Source organism: Neofelis nebulosa, chromosome 3, assembly GCF_028018385.1.
Source record: "Neofelis nebulosa isolate mNeoNeb1 chromosome 3, mNeoNeb1.pri, whole genome shotgun sequence".
Taxonomy (NCBI): Eukaryota; Metazoa; Chordata; class Mammalia; order Carnivora; family Felidae; genus Neofelis; species Neofelis nebulosa.
In genome coordinates, this window is record NC_080784.1 from 132,622,120 (window position 1) to 132,629,270 (window position 7,151).

At 35.4% G+C, this 7,151-nt stretch overlaps 1 long non-coding RNA gene across 1 annotated transcript; it reads left to right on the top strand.

Annotated features, from left to right (window-relative positions):
- Nucleotides 1-660: 660 nt before the first annotated feature.
- Nucleotides 661-5,425, top strand: LOC131507325 (uncharacterized). The gene is made up of 3 exons (XR_009259449.1): nt 661-812; nt 2,071-2,159; nt 5,188-5,425. It is a non-coding gene; the product is annotated as an uncharacterized LOC131507325 (long non-coding RNA).
- The last annotated feature ends 1,726 nt before the right edge of the window (nt 5,426-7,151 follow it).

Consider the following 7,151-nt stretch of genomic DNA (forward strand, 5'->3'; position numbering starts at 1 on the left):
TTAGTTACTGAGGTATAGACTAAAGTTTACCTCTTTTGGCCTTATTGAAAGAACTACAAAAATTACATGGAAAAACATACTAGAAATATTATTGCACATTTGATTCATACATTTATTATTAATTATTTTAGGTACTAAGTAAGGCTAATAATCCGAAAGATTTGTTTACTGAATCTGTTTATGTTTTTACGATAAATTTTTTGTAAACTATTCTATAATTTTATTAGTTAAGAATAGTGTCAACTTTCTTTTATCCATATCACTGAGTATATAAGTAAAGTTTTATTTAGGAAGACAGGATCAATAATAGATTTTTCAATAGAGACAACCTAATATAAGAATTGTTTACATTGTGTTGAAGGGCTGAAAAAGAACCTAATGGGATAACACAGAGATTAGTAAATAAAAGAAACAGGTGTTACCCATAGGGCTGGGGCAATGAAGGTCAAAGTTTGAGTTACCAGAACCTAAAATCTCAAAGCAGGACTCCTGTCACGTTGGTATGCACACTTCTGAGGAGAGGGTGCTGGCATCTCTGGAACTCAGAGCTGCAATCAGACCCCTGAGGAAATGAGACCCACGAGGAAGAGGCAGTGCCTGGCTGGCTGGTGCTGATAACTCAGAAGCTCAGGAGAAGAGCCCCACCTGGTTCACCTCAGGCATTTGAGGAAAGAACGCTGCCTTCCTTCATCCTGGAAACCCTGAGGGCAGCAACAAGATTGTTACCAGAAATCTATGAAGCACATCATGGAGCCAATTGCTTCTATTGGCATGAAGGAAGATGGTTGGAGTCGGGTGATAACAGCCAGCAAGTAAGGATCAAATCCCTTCTCTCCTGTCTTCCACTATGTCTCTCAAGTCCTCAACTGGTAGAATCTAACAGCAGGCAAAGGAACATGGTTTGTGGATCCTAGCCCAGCACCAGTGAGGAGAGAAAGGAAAAACACACTTGGACTGAGGAACAGTAGCTTTGTAACTGGCACAGTGATGGGTTGTAAGTTTATAAAAATCTTTCTCATCATCAGTTTTGCTCGGCACATTCACTTATTTGGATATCAGTGTGTGTTGGGCGCCTGAGTGGCTCAGTCCGTTAAGCAAACATCTGACTCTTGCTTTTGGCTCAGGTCATGATCTCAAGGTCATGACAGCGAATCCCTCTTCAGGCTTCATGCTGGGCCTGGAACCTGCTTAAGATTCTCTCTCTCCCTCATTCTCTGCCCCATCCCCTGCTCACACATGTGTATGTGCGCTTTCTCCCTCTCAAAATAAAATAAAATAAAAATGTATATCAAGGTGTTTATTTTGTGATAATTCTTTGACAAGGAATTGAGTATTTGGTGTTCATGAAAAGCAAATTAATATCTTAATACAAGTTTTAATGCAATGTTAATTGTCTTGATTTAGATACAGGGAACTGTCAAATTACCATCATCTGTTCGATTACTCAAATATGAGAATCTAGTTGTAAAATTGGCATTCATTCTGGTAAATTATTACTTTTGTATCAAAATTTGGATATTCATTAGTAAGATATGTTTTCTACTTTAGGGCTCTAAAGTTTAACTAATAGTTTATTATTGTTATCATCATCATCATATCATTACATCTACTGCACAAGTACCCTGCTATGGTCTTTATTCATACAACCGTATCCTGTGTCCTGAATTGGCCCAGTGTGGAAGTCAAGCATCTCTATTTAATGTGTTCAGTGGAGGAAAATGTGACAGTGATTTGATTAGGCACATATGTATTTGTTTTTAGTATACAAAGGAGACTAACCCTTAAGGTTGCCAAACTGCTTCCTGCTTGTGTAATCATCTCTATTTTCGGTGCTTCTTTTCAACACCTATGAGCCTGCATTTATTTAAAAGTTCCACTTGAATCACAATTTTATCATGGAGTATACATAGCAGGAACCAAAACACAGTCTATTGCAGTTGGAAGGACAGGAAATCTGAGGAATATACTATAAAACCAACATAGTAACCAGAGTAGTCTAATGTTTCCCAAGGGATCCGTGAATCTACACCTTACTGGATGGTATCTTTCAAGTTTTATTTTTCTTTGCAGAGTGTCCAATAGTTCTGTCTTTGGAAGTGTTTCTGCCAAGATTGATAATTTCAGAACTGAGTCTGGGAAGCAAACAATCCAACATCCAGGTAAAAAGAATGGAGAAAGATGAATACATTTTTCAAGTTTGTTCTTTTTTTTTTTTTTATTCTGATGTTTCTTCACCCTACAAGAATAAATGATTCTACCGGCTGGATAAATTTGTTTCATCATAGAAGATTAAGAATGATAAAATCAGTAAAGGTGGAAACTACAGGTTAGAAAGGGAAAGAATCAAAATGCCTGAATGAACCTTATTCTAATGAAAATACCAAACAGCCAAACTAGAAAGGTACAATAATATTTTGAATAATATTTGAATCAAAGTCAAAATAATATTTGAATATTTTCACGTACACATTTGCCATTTGAGAAGCTTTGGGGGCAAATTGCCAAGTTCTAAAGATATATACTGTCAAAGTCAAAGAAGAACCCTAGTCCTCACAGGAGTTGCTTGGGTGAGTAGACAGTTTCCTACAAAAGGAAACAGTGGAACCAATGTCTGTCAATCATTTGACGTCAATCATTTCTTAAGGAGTTTTAATTATCAACAACAAAATTGAATGGTTTTAAACAAGTTATTCTGAGAAATTTGTAATAAATACAAGATGCACTTGGGCCACTTCTCTTTTGCTTCTAGGTGGACTCTTTTTGTTTATTTATTTATTTTTAATGCTTATTTATTTTTGAGAAAGAGACAGAGCACGAGTGGGGGAGGAGCAGAGAGAGAGGGAGACACAGAATCTGAAGCAGGCTCCAGGCTCTGAGCTGTCAGCACAGAGCCTGACGCAGGGCTCGAACCCATGAACTGTGAAATCATGACCTGAGCCGAAGTCAGATGTTTAACTGACTGAGCCACCCAGGTGCCCCTAGGTAGACTCTTTTTGATGCTTCACATTTGTCTTGGTGCTTTTTGGCCTAACTGGGAAAGTGTCTTCAACCTCGCTTCCTTTTCATCCAGTTAGTAGCTCATTCCTGTCCAGAACTAAATCTATTCTTTACTTCCACAAACACTATTTCATCATAGGTGGCATTTGTCTCAGGAGATGAGCAGTAAAATGATTTTTTTTCCTTTTTTTCCACTAAAGTATGCTTTATAAGTAGAATTAGCTATTTCACATATCATCATCGTAGTTATTTACATACGTTAGCTCTACATTTTCACAAGTTTATTAGGTAAACATAGCTAACCTTTCCTTCTTAAAGAGCAGAGGGCAAATGGAGGAAAAAGTCAATTGCAAATATCTGGGCGCATTGTGCCACTTAAGAAGAAAATATGGAGACTCAGGCTTCATCATTTACTAGTTATGTCACATATCACATAAAGAGTAAGCGGTCTTAGCACAATATGTAATCAGAAACTTAACTTGGAAAATTACATTGCTAATTTTATGGGAAAATGCAGGAATGTTCTTACAATTGTAGTAAACAGCATAAATACCTTTCTTTGAGTGTACTGAGGATAGATCTCATTATTTTCTGAGCATAGATCTCTAGAAGTGAAATTGCTCAAATGTACAGACATTGCATGCTTTGGGTACATATTTTTAAATGATCTTTTTAGAAAAGGTAATTCTTAACAGGAGAGTCAACAGGTTATCTCATGTGGCTGACACAGTGATATTTTGTCTGATTTTCCTTTTCTTGTATGCATTTATTTCTAATAAGCTTGTGCTATTTGTGTAACAACAAAAACTAATATTTGTGTATCTTTTCAGTCAGTCCTATCATGGAAATCCACTTTGATTTTTAACATGTGTGAGAGTGTTATTTTAATCATTTAAATGTTCCCTACAGGTTAAGACAATAATCCAAGATGATTAAGGAGATTGAATTCTCATTTAATTGATTGTTGTTATAGACACAGAGAGATAAACTAAGCCATTAAACACGAGTTGCTTTTACTACCTGGCAAATCTTTTCACTGCTATTCTTTCTTCACTGCACATAACATCTACATTATGTGTATATGTATCTATTAAAATCTTTTATCAGTATTTTAATGATCTTATGGGTGTATGCTACTTCCTTACTTGAAAATTGGCTGTACACGTTTGAGTAACATCAGTGAGATTTTTTTTTTTTTTTAATGTGAATTAGATTTTCCTTTTGGTGATTGTGTGAAGATGTTTGAGTATTATTTTTCTTTGTTATATATGAACTTGAACACATACCTGTGAAATCTTTAGTTAGATTTCCTGTAGGAATTAAAGATTTACATACTGAAGCAGATTTATTTCTGCACTTTAAATTTTGATAATGTAAAATAAAAATATAATTTATTTTTTAACCATCCTCAAATGTTTAATATCCACTGCTATCAAAAAAATCCTTCATTGTGATAATCTGATTACTCAGAATTTCTTCCTATCCTGATCTACAAACAAAAACAAAAACAAAAAAAAACAGCTTTGAGTCTAATATTTTTGTGAGGAAAATTAAGGGGAATTTATTGATTTTTTAAAAATATAACTTATTGTCAAATTGGCTAAAATACAGTGTGTAAAGTGTGCTCTTGGTTTTTGGAGTAGATTCCCATGGTTCATTGCTTACATACAATACCCATTGCTCACGAAGGGGAATTTAAGTCAAAATGGGCTCAGCAGAGAATCCATGAGACTTAAGGAACAATCATCGCTTACCAGAGAAGTTGATTTAAGAGGAACTCATTCATAGTACATAAATATATATGAACAATTATTAGGCTGAATATATAGACAAGCTCTTGTCCCCTTCTTGTGAAGATAATAGAAAAGAAATTGAATTCAAGTGATATTTATAAAAATTAAAAATGAAAATTAATTTTAAAAGGATGATTGATTACATACATGATACAATATAATTTTCTTAGTCAAGTGGTGTTACAAATATGTATTTATTGGTGTCATTATGTTTTAATGCTAAACTGTTTGTCAAGTAGCCATTAAATAATAATTTCTTCTCTGAATAATTTCCTTTTCTTAATTTCTTAATTATGTAAATTTTTAATTTTGGGTGGGATAGCAAGCTTCCAAAATATTAGTGACATGCTTTTTATATACAGTTGAAAAAAAAATAAGTTTATTTATTTTGAGACAGAGAGAGTGAGCACTGCCCTGCTGTCAGCATGGAGCTGGGCTTGAACTCACAAACCTTGAGCTCGTGACCTGAGTTGAAATCAAGAGTTGGACGCTTAACCGACTGAGCCACCCAGGGACCCTAAGAAAAATTCTTACATGCCACTTACTATTATCTACAATCAAATTATCTACAGAGGGAAATATGTTAGATGCCTGTATAATTTTGATATTAGAAGAAAAACATGCTCATTTTATTAATTTGCTGTGATTTCTGTTTACAAAGCATTATAACTTCAATTCAAAACACTACACAAGACATTATAATTTCTCCTAAAATATTTTTTTCATCCGTTTATTTTCTCCCCTGCTGAACTCAAATGCTCCTGAAAAGTAGAAGCAGATCTGTCACTGTGTTATCAGTCTGTCCATTTTTCACTCACCTGGAACATTAGAGGCTGAGTTTATCTCTGAATTGGATATTCATTCTGAAGTTTTTCAGAGCTGCTGTCTCGATGAGTCTGGCAAATTTGGAAACCATTTGTTGTGTTTTTATTTTTCTCCCATGGCAAATCAACATAATTCATACAGAGTTCTGCCACCACCCTTTTATTTTTTTTAATTTTTTTTTAAGTTTATTTATTTTGGGGACAGAGAGAGACAGAGCATGAATGGGGGAGGGTCAGAGAGAGAAGGAGACACACAGAATCTGAAACAGGCGCCAGGCTCCAAGCTGTCAGCACAGAGCCCGACGCGGGGCTCGAACTCACGGACCGCGAGATCATGACCTGAGCCGAAGTCAGACGCTCAACCGACTGAGCCACCCGGGCGCCCCAACCACCACCCTTTTAAAGAAACCAGGTTTCAAGAACGCAAAACTGCCGATAAAAGATAGTAAATGTTAATTCTATTGCTATCACTATTATTTCTTCAGGCTGCTGAAGCAAATTCTATGAATGATGTTGCTGTTGTAATCCATACACTAAGGAGAGAAAGAGATACCCTATCTCTAACATCCCACAACCTCTCTACCTGGCTGAAAATGTTTTACTTCCCATAGTAAACCAAAGTGATTGATAGGTATCAGATATCTCAGGTATGTTGTGGGTGGGACGGGAGGTTGGGGAAGGCTTAGAATAATGTTGAAACTGCTGTAGTGAAAAAGTGCTTCCAAAGGCACCTTAAAATAGGGGGACTAGGTAATAATAACAACTACTTATACTGAGAGATTCCACTGTGCTTGGTTCTTTGCTAAGAACCATATTATTTATTCTTTACAACAATCACACAACTGAGATATCCTCATTTCATAGATGAGGAAATTAGAGGTTAGAGAGATTGGATATTTGCTCTCAGTCACTGCTACTAAGTGGTAGAAACTTGGTAAGTCTCTGTGTTTAACCTGTACCTAGTACCCCTATTCTCAGAAATCTACCAGGCTCACTAGGGTTTAGTGCATTTCTTGAGCTGATTAATATGTTTTTTTCTTCTAATACTAAAACATTTGAACTTTTTAAATCCTAAGATATTTAAATATCTTTCCTATCTGGCTTCAAAGTCTGTATCTTACAATTGCGCATGTCTTTATATACTTAGCACCACAAAAACCGCAGGGATATTCAAAATGATATGCAGTTTAATTTTACCTATTTCACAGGGCACTTTCTCATGGTCACAATTAATATTTATTCTACATTTTTTGAGGATATATTACAATATTAGTAGATGTGATAAATTACATCATGCTAGAATAAATGTCCATTATTTTTTGCTGCCTACAGTATTGTAGAGAAGTTGTTGATGGGGTCAAATTAGAGAATCTTCTTCGGACACTATGCTCCCTCTTCATTGTTCTTCATATCTTTTGGAGTAACTCTATTGCCCTGTCTCAAGCTCAACCCCTTTTAAAAATCCTATGCAATGTCATCCCAACTGTATCCATTAGGCTTTCCCTCCTGTGCTCACTATGAAATTAATGATTAATTT